The following is an 8,335-nucleotide window of genomic DNA, read 5'->3' as shown; positions in this document are numbered from 1 at the left end:
AAGTCTTCTGTTTTAAGTTGTCTTTTTATTTAAATCACCAGGCACATTATCCTGGAACCCACAAGGCGAGAAGGAAGAAAGGGCACCTGAGAAACACTTAGGCAGGAGCACCAAGTTTTCAAGCCAAGTAAAAACTAAATCTATACATTCAACGACTTGTTCAGCTACAAATCTTTGTCTATTTACTGAGGCTACCAGACCGACCTTTTCATTATTTTGTCTACACCATATCAACCTATGTCATTGTAAAATAGGGACCTTGTAGCAGTCATAAGGGCAGAAATCAGAAGAAGGAAATGCAGGTTGGCTGCTCAGTGTAGATTTATATACAGGTCTTGGTGGTCCAATGGTGGAAGCGCCATATCATGCAAAATATACAATTAGATTTACCAAATATACACTGGCAATAGCCCAAAAGAACAGGTTAACCCTGAAACAATCTGAACAGACACTGGTAGAGGGCACAACTGTACACCCCCCTATTATGTAGGCCTACATAATATAAGGGCTTGGCCCCCTGGACCATACAATTACCCAGGTTGCTATTCCAACCAATAAACTGGTTCTACTGTGTAAAAGGCTATTTACACATTTATTGTCCGTCTTAACCAGACTTAATGATTATTCATGAGGTTTCAACACCATACATACATCGATTAAGAGAAAATGATTGTTCAAAGTCCACGTAGGACACGTAGCTTATTGCTATGCGGATTGAGGTGTGCGCGCTCCCTATTACGCACAACAAAAATGACCAAGACGTAAGATTTGTGCCGCGTTCAAACAACTGGGAACAAGGAGAATACGAGGTCAGATTTTGCCTTCACTGATCTGCAAGTCGAAAAGTCGGAGCTCGAGAAAGAGGCCCGAGTTGAAATTCAGAGTTCAAATCGATTTTCCCCAGTCTGAACTTTCCTCAGCCTGTTTTTTTCCCCGAGTTCCCAGTTGTTTTGAACGCTTGGAAGTCAGATATTTCCAAGTTCTAAGTTGTCTTAGGACTTGTGTCTTGTGTTCTATGAACGTTCATGCGCACTATAAACATCGCGCCCACTCAGAGCAGGGTAATAAATTGGTTGGCTATCAAATAAAAATGTATCGTAGGCCTATCAAACATGAAACAAAAATGTCTACATGTTGCAATAAACAGTATGGGGATGGATTGATGAAACATCGAAGTATTGGATGGAATTTAGATTTACCACATAGGGCCTATCCATTTAAACGTGTGAAAGCAACAGCAAACAATTCACCAGACCTGTGTTGATTGACAGTTTGCTGGTCCAATCAGAGTGCCGAGTTTGCGTGTTTTGCAAGGCCCATACTGCAGCTACTGTCTCTAGCTGTGTGTAGAGTATTCCACGTTGACAAAACATTACAAAACCTGGTCAGATAATTTCAAGTCACCAGTCTCAAATCAAAGTCAAATCCCGAGACTTGAGGCTCCAAGTCACGTGACAAGTTTTTTTATTTTCTGTCAAGTCAGACTCTAGTTCAAGTCATGTGACTGGAGTCCACAACTTTGCGCCCCAGTCATGGGGATAGTGACCCAGCCCCTTAGAGCTAGCTGTAAGACCACAAATCCCCTGTTTAAGCTTTCTCAGCTGTGGTAATTGCCCCCACAGGAATCCAGGACCTCCAGAAGATTCTAGTAGTCTGGGAGAAGGGGCAGTGAGGAGTTACTGTAGTTCTCCAGACGTCCTGCTTTGTCAACAATGTCAGCTATGACACAAATTACCAGCACACTCCGGAAACTCCAGTTTGGTTTACAACAGACCAATTTCACTGACCCACACAGTACTGAAGCTCCAGTTTGGTTTACAACAGACTAGTATCGGGTGTGAAGTACTAAAGCCCAGTTTATTTTACACCAAATCCATGCCACATAATACTGAAGATCCAGTTTAAAACAAACCACAATCATCAGTCCTAGATAGCGTTCCTGACACAGGTAGAAAACATGTTATATAGATTAAGTGTGACTGCAGATCCATCAAACATGTGGCATAATATTATGATGAACTTTGAAGCTTGGTGCAGAATTGTTTGTGAAATGTGTCATCAAATGTGTTGAAACCAAAGCCAATGACTAATTCTCATTGATCTAAACTGCATTATTTATGACACATTCATGAATGATTCAAATGTTTTATTTAATATCTTTACAATACGTGGTATTAAAAACACGTTGGAGTGTGTGTTCTGATAATATCATGTTTACTGACACTGCACAATTAGCTACCTGATATTGGGATAATATTTCAATCATGGAAATATACCAGCCAGCACACATGGTGTTGTCTGGTGTGGTGTAAAAAAAGCTGGGATCACTGACTTGCTGGTTTATCATTGACTTGAACCCTTAATACTCAGGTTAAACATTAAAGGCTTTGACTGATTAGGACATGAGCACACTGGATAGATGGAAAGCAGGAGGCTGTTGGCTTCACAGAGAGCAGAGCAGGAGGCTGTTGACTTCACAGAGAGCAGAGCAGGAGGCTGTTGGCTTCACAGAGATGGATAGCTGCAGGCTGTTGGCTTCACAGAGAGCAGAGCAGGAGGCTGTTGGCTTCACAGAGATGGATAGCTGCAAGCTCTTGACTTCAGAGAGCAGAGCAGGAGGCTGTTGACTTCACAGAGAGCAGAGCAGAAGGCTGTTGACTTCACAGAGAGCAGAGCAGGAGGCTGTTGGCTTCACAGAGATGGATAGCTGCAGGCTGTTGGCTTCACAGAGAGCAGAGCAGGAGGATGTTGACTTCACAGAGAGCAGAGCAGGAGGCTGTTGGCTTCACAGAGATGGATAGCTGCATGCTGTTGGCTTCACAGAGATGGATAGCTGCAGGCTGTTGACTTCACAGAGAGCAGAGCAGGAGGCTGTTGGCTTCACAGAGATGGATAGCTGCAGGCTGTTGGCTTCACAGAGATGGAGAGCAGGAGGCTGTTGGCTTCACAGAGATGAGAGCAGGAGGCTGTTGGCTTCACAGAAATGGAAAGGAGGAGGCTGTTGGCTTCACAGAGATGGAGAGCAGGAGGATGTTGGCTTCACAGAAATGGGAGATTGAGCAGAGATGAGAGATTGAGATAGTAGCCTATGATTACAAAGTACGGCAAGAGCAGGTCCCCCGACCCACACTAGCCATCAAAACAGATGTCAGCTGACTATCTGACTGTAAAGCTGACTGTAAATCTTCCAAGTTCTTCTTTCTTGCACTGCGCTGTAACTATACATACATGACCCTTGTTCTCATTCAGTGATTCACTTCCCACACATTTTTTTGCACTGTGACCCACCTAAAGCTTTTTGAAGTGTCTTGTGATTCACCAAGTAAACAAAGACATTGTTTCTTGACAGAGGCCTAAAGGGCCTAGCAATTTTGGAATCACTGCTTTGACTCGTTAACAGGTGACTCAGTGTCTGTATTGTCATTCCATTAGGTCATGATGACATTACAAATGTTTCAAATTCTCTCTCATGAGTAGATCAATCTTAAAAGGGTAAAGGAGGAACTTCCTTGTAAGAAACCACTTGCAACAGTACCTTTTCTCTATCACTTAATTTGGATCCTGGACTCTGTCTTTCTCTTCTTTTGTCTATTTCTCTAACTTTTTCTCTCTTTCCCCAACTGTAGTGTGTTGATTTTATTGGTCTCTGAGTGATTATTGCTTTCTGAGTGATTACTGTTGATTTAGTACTATTGTGCATCAGTGGTAAGTGTTATTGAGAGGACATGGCTGAAGAAGTAACTGGCCTAGCGAGCCATAATATCTGACCGGACAGCTGCCTCTGTGGGCCAGAGGAGTATCTCTAACCTCACTTTGTCAGGTGATTCATGGCCAGCCAGTGTAGGTGCTCAGCAGGCTAAAAGAGATTCGGGCTGTCCGAAATCGAACCCTATTCCCTCATGGGCTCTGGCCAAAAGTAGTGCGCTATATACAGTGCATTCGGAAAGTATTCAGACCCCTTGACTTTTTCCACATTTTGTTACGTTACAGCCATATTCTAAGATGTATTTAATAAATGTTCCTCATCAATCCACACACAATACCACACAATAACAAAGCAAAAACAGGTTTTTAGAAATGTTTCCAAATGTATAAAATAAAAAACAGGAATAACTTATTTAGTAAGAATTCAGACCTTTTGCAGGCGCATCCTGTTTCCATTGATCATCCTTGATATGTTTTTACAACTTGATTAGAGTCCACCTGTGGTGAATTCAATTGATTGAACATGGTTTGGAAAGGCACAGACCGATCTATATAAGATCGCACAGTTGACAGTGCATGTCAGAGCGAAAGCCAAGCCATGAGGTTAAAGGAATTGTCCGTAGAGCTCTGAGACAGGATTGGATTGAGGCACAGATCTGGGGAATGGTAACAAAACATTTCTGGAGCATTGAAGGTTCCCAAGAGCACAGTGGCTTCCATCGTTCTTAAATGGAAGATGTTTGGAATCATCAAAACTCTTCGTAGAGCTGGCCGCCCTGTCAAACTGAGCAATCGGGGGAGAAGGGCCAAGAACCTGCTGGTCACTTTGACAGAGCTCTTGAGTTCCTCTGTGGAGAAGGGAGAACCTTGCAGAAGGACAACCATCTCTGCAGCACTCCACCAATCAGGCCTTTATGGTAGAGTGGCCAGACTGAAGCCACTCCTCAGTAAAAGGCACATGACAGCACGCTTGGAGTTTCTCAAAAGGCACCTGAAGACTTAGACCATGAGAAGCAAGATTCTCTGGTCTAATGAAACCAAGATTGAACTCTTTGGTCTGAATGCCAAGCTTCACATCTGGAGGAAACCTGGCACCATCCCTACGGTGAAGCACGGTGGTGGCCAGTGGTGTAAAGGACTTAAGTAAATGCACTTTAAAGTACAACTTAAGTAGTTTTTGGGGCTATCTATACTTTACTTTAAAATGTATATTTTTGACAACTTTTACTTTTATTCCACCACATTCCTAAAGAAAATAATGTATTTTCTACCCCATACAATTTCCCTGACACCCAAAAGTACTTGATACATTTTGAATGCTTAGCAGGACAAGAAAATTGTCTAATTCATGCACTTAAATAGAAAATCCCTGGTCATCCCTACTGCATCTGATCTGGCAAACTCACGAAACACTAATGCTTTGTTTGTAAATTATGAGTGTTGGAGTGTGCACCTGTGAATGGAAAAAATCTGTAAATTTAAAAGAGCAAACAAATTGTGTCGCCTGGTTTGCTTAAGATAAGGAATTTGAAATTATTTATACTTTACTTTTGATACTTAAGTATATTTAAAACAAAATACTTTTGGACTTTTATTCAAATAGGATTTTACTGGGTGACTTTAACTTAAGTATTTTACACAAGTATGACAATTGGGTACTTTTTCCACCACTGGTGGTGGCAGCATCATGCTGTGAGGCTGTTTTTCAGCTGTAGGGACTGGGAGACTAGTCAGGATCGAGGTAAAGATGAACGGAGTAAAGTACAGAGAGATCCTTGATGAAAACCCGCTACAGAGCGCTCAGGACCTCAGACTGGGGCGAAGGTTCACCTTCCAACAGGACAACGACCCTAAGCACACAGCCAAGACAATGCAGGTGTGGCTTAGGGACAAGTCTCTGAATGTCCTTGAGTGGCCCAGCCAGAGCCCGGACTTGAACCTGATCGAACATCTCTAGAGAGACCTGAAAGTAGCTGTGCAGCAATGTTCCCCATCCAACCTGACAGAGCTTGAGAGGATCTGCAGAGAAGAATGGGAGAAACTCCCCAAATAAAGGTGTGCCAAGCTTGTAGCGTCATACCCAAGAAAGGAAAGGGAAAGGGGGCCACCTAGTCAGTTGTCCAACTGAATGTATCTTCCGCATTTAACCCAACCCATCTGAATCCGAGAGGTGCGGGGGGCTGCTGGCCCAACGCTCTAAGACTCAATGCTGCGATCACTGCCAAATGTGCTTCAGCAAAATGCTGAGTAAACGGTCTGAATACTTAAGTAAATGTGATATTTCAGTTTTTTTATTTGTATAAATTTGCAAAAATGTCTAAAAACATGTTTGTTTTGTCATTTTAGGTTATTGTGTGTCGATTGATGAGGGAAAATAACAATTTTAATCCATTTTAGAATAAGGCTGTAATGTAACAAAATGTGGAAAAAGTCCAGGGGTCAATATTTTCCCGAATGCACTGTAGGGAATAGGATGCCATTTCAGATCCACCACCCCTAGTGTGCTTTTACACTATGTTTTGGAATGGTCAATGAAGAGAATCTGGCAGTTGGTCAGCACAGGAGGGCCTCTCCTTCTCGCCTGTGAAATATCACGTTGTTCTCATATTGACATGTCTGTGAACAAGGACACAAATCGGGCCTTTACATAAGATCTGTACTGGATGACCCGTGCACTGAGAACAGGGAGAATATGGTGGAACTGTGACTAGTACAAGTTTCTTATCGGGCATGAGAATGTGTGACTTAAATTGTACTAAGTCAATTTGCATTGGTTCGTTGCCAGATCAATTGTTTGTGCAATAGCTGTTTCAATTGCAATTTATCACATATATAAAACCATTTATTGGTGTACTGATGTGATAAACACTCTTGTTTCTTAAAAGTGGATTGACATTTGAGGAATGATACATATATTAATATAACAAGAACAAAGAGGATATGCATAAATGCATAACTAAACATTGATACAATGACATTACCGGAATGTGGATACATTATAGAGGGCTGTAAATATCAGGGGATGAATTAACATTACCAACATTCTTTCCCTTCCTCCAATTGTGACCACTTCCTGTGTCTCAATCTACTAACAGTCACTTTCTGTCCTTGTTGAGTGTCTTCATTGCCAACTACATCACTCTTTTAACAGACCTCCAAAATAATGGATTTTTTTTTACATAGAAAATATAAGGTCACTTTACAATTCATACATTGAATTGACCTGGGGGGATATGGAACTCTCTCTCTCTGTCACTCTCTCTCCCTCTCTCAATTCAACTCAATTCAATTCAAGCTTTATTGGCATGGAAAACAAATGTTAACATTGCCAAAGCAAGTGAAGTACAGTTGAAGTCGGAAGCGAACATACACTTAGGTTAGAGTCATTAAAACTTGTTTTTCAACCACTCCACAAATTTCTTGTTAACAAACTATAGTTTTGGCAAGTTGGTTAGGACGTCTACTTTGTGCAGGACACAATTCATTTCTCCAACAATTTTGTAAATACAGATTATTTCACTTATAATTCACTGTATCACAATTCCAGTGGGTCAGAAGTTTTCATACACTAAGTTGACTGTGCCTTTAAATAGTTTGGAAAATTCCAGAAAATGATGTCATGGCTTTAGAAGCTTCTGACAGGCTAATTGACATCATTTGAGTCAATTGGAGGTGTACCTGTGGATGTATTTCAAGGCCTACCTTCAAACACAGTGCCTCTTTGCTTGACATCATGGGAAAATCAAAAGAAATCAGCCAAGACCTCCACAAGTCTGGTTCATCCTTGGGAGCAATTTCCAAATGCCTGAAGGTACCATGTTCATCTGTAAAAACAATAGTACGCAAGTATAAACACCATGGGACCACGCAGCCGTCATACCGCTCAGGAATGAGACGTGTTCTGTCTCCTAGAGATGAACGTACTTTGGTGCGAAAAGTGCAAATCAATCCCAGAACAACAGCAAAGGACCTTGTGAAGATGCTGGGCGAAACAGGTACAAAAGTATCTATATCCACAGTAAAACGAGTCCTATATCGACATAACCTGAAAGGCCGCTCAGCAAGAAAGAAGCCACTGCTCCAAAACCGCCATAAAAAAGCCAGACTACGGTTTTCAAATGCTCTTGGAGTCTCTCCCCTCTGTCACTCACTGACCTTATTGTACCAGTAGATGGCAGTACATTCTCACAAGAAAGTTAGGACAAGAGGACAAAATAACAGTAATTTGAAAATAAATTACAACAATCATTTTGGAATATTTTTTTAATTTAACCTTTATTCATCTAGGCAAGTCAGTTAAGAATTTTTTAAAAATTTACAATGATTGCCTACCCTGGCCAAACCCTTACCCAGACGACGCTGGGCCAATTGTGAGCCACCCTATGGGACTCCCAATTATGGCCGGTTGTGATACAGCCTAGAAATGAGGTCTGTAGGGATGCCTCTATCACTGAGATGCAGTGCCTTAGACCGCTGCACCACTCGTGAGCCCAAACATGGGGAGCAGGGTGTGCAAAACAGTACAGGAAGAGACAGGAGAGACTGTATATGGCACTACAAATTGTGTTTTCATCCTTCTTTGCATGATGAGATATTTATATATAATGAAACAGCAACACGTTTTGATTAT

General features: G+C 41.7%; 1 long non-coding RNA gene across 1 annotated transcript; it reads right to left on the bottom strand.

Annotated features, from left to right (window-relative positions):
- Positions 1–89: 89 nt before the first annotated feature.
- Positions 90–7,801, bottom strand: LOC135553055 (uncharacterized). Its single transcript, XR_010457547.1, has 3 exons — positions 7,630–7,801; positions 7,408–7,529; positions 90–3,037 (listed from the first exon to the last, which is right to left on the bottom strand). It is a non-coding gene; the product is annotated as an uncharacterized LOC135553055 (long non-coding RNA).
- Positions 7,802–8,335: the final 534 nt, after the last annotated feature.

The sequence above is a fragment of the Oncorhynchus masou genome, chromosome 13, assembly GCF_036934945.1.
Source record: "Oncorhynchus masou masou isolate Uvic2021 chromosome 13, UVic_Omas_1.1, whole genome shotgun sequence".
Classification (NCBI taxonomy): Eukaryota; Metazoa; Chordata; class Actinopteri; order Salmoniformes; family Salmonidae; genus Oncorhynchus; species Oncorhynchus masou.
The sequence above is the reverse complement of the archived record's forward strand: the minus strand, read 5'-3'. Positions and strand labels throughout refer to the sequence as shown.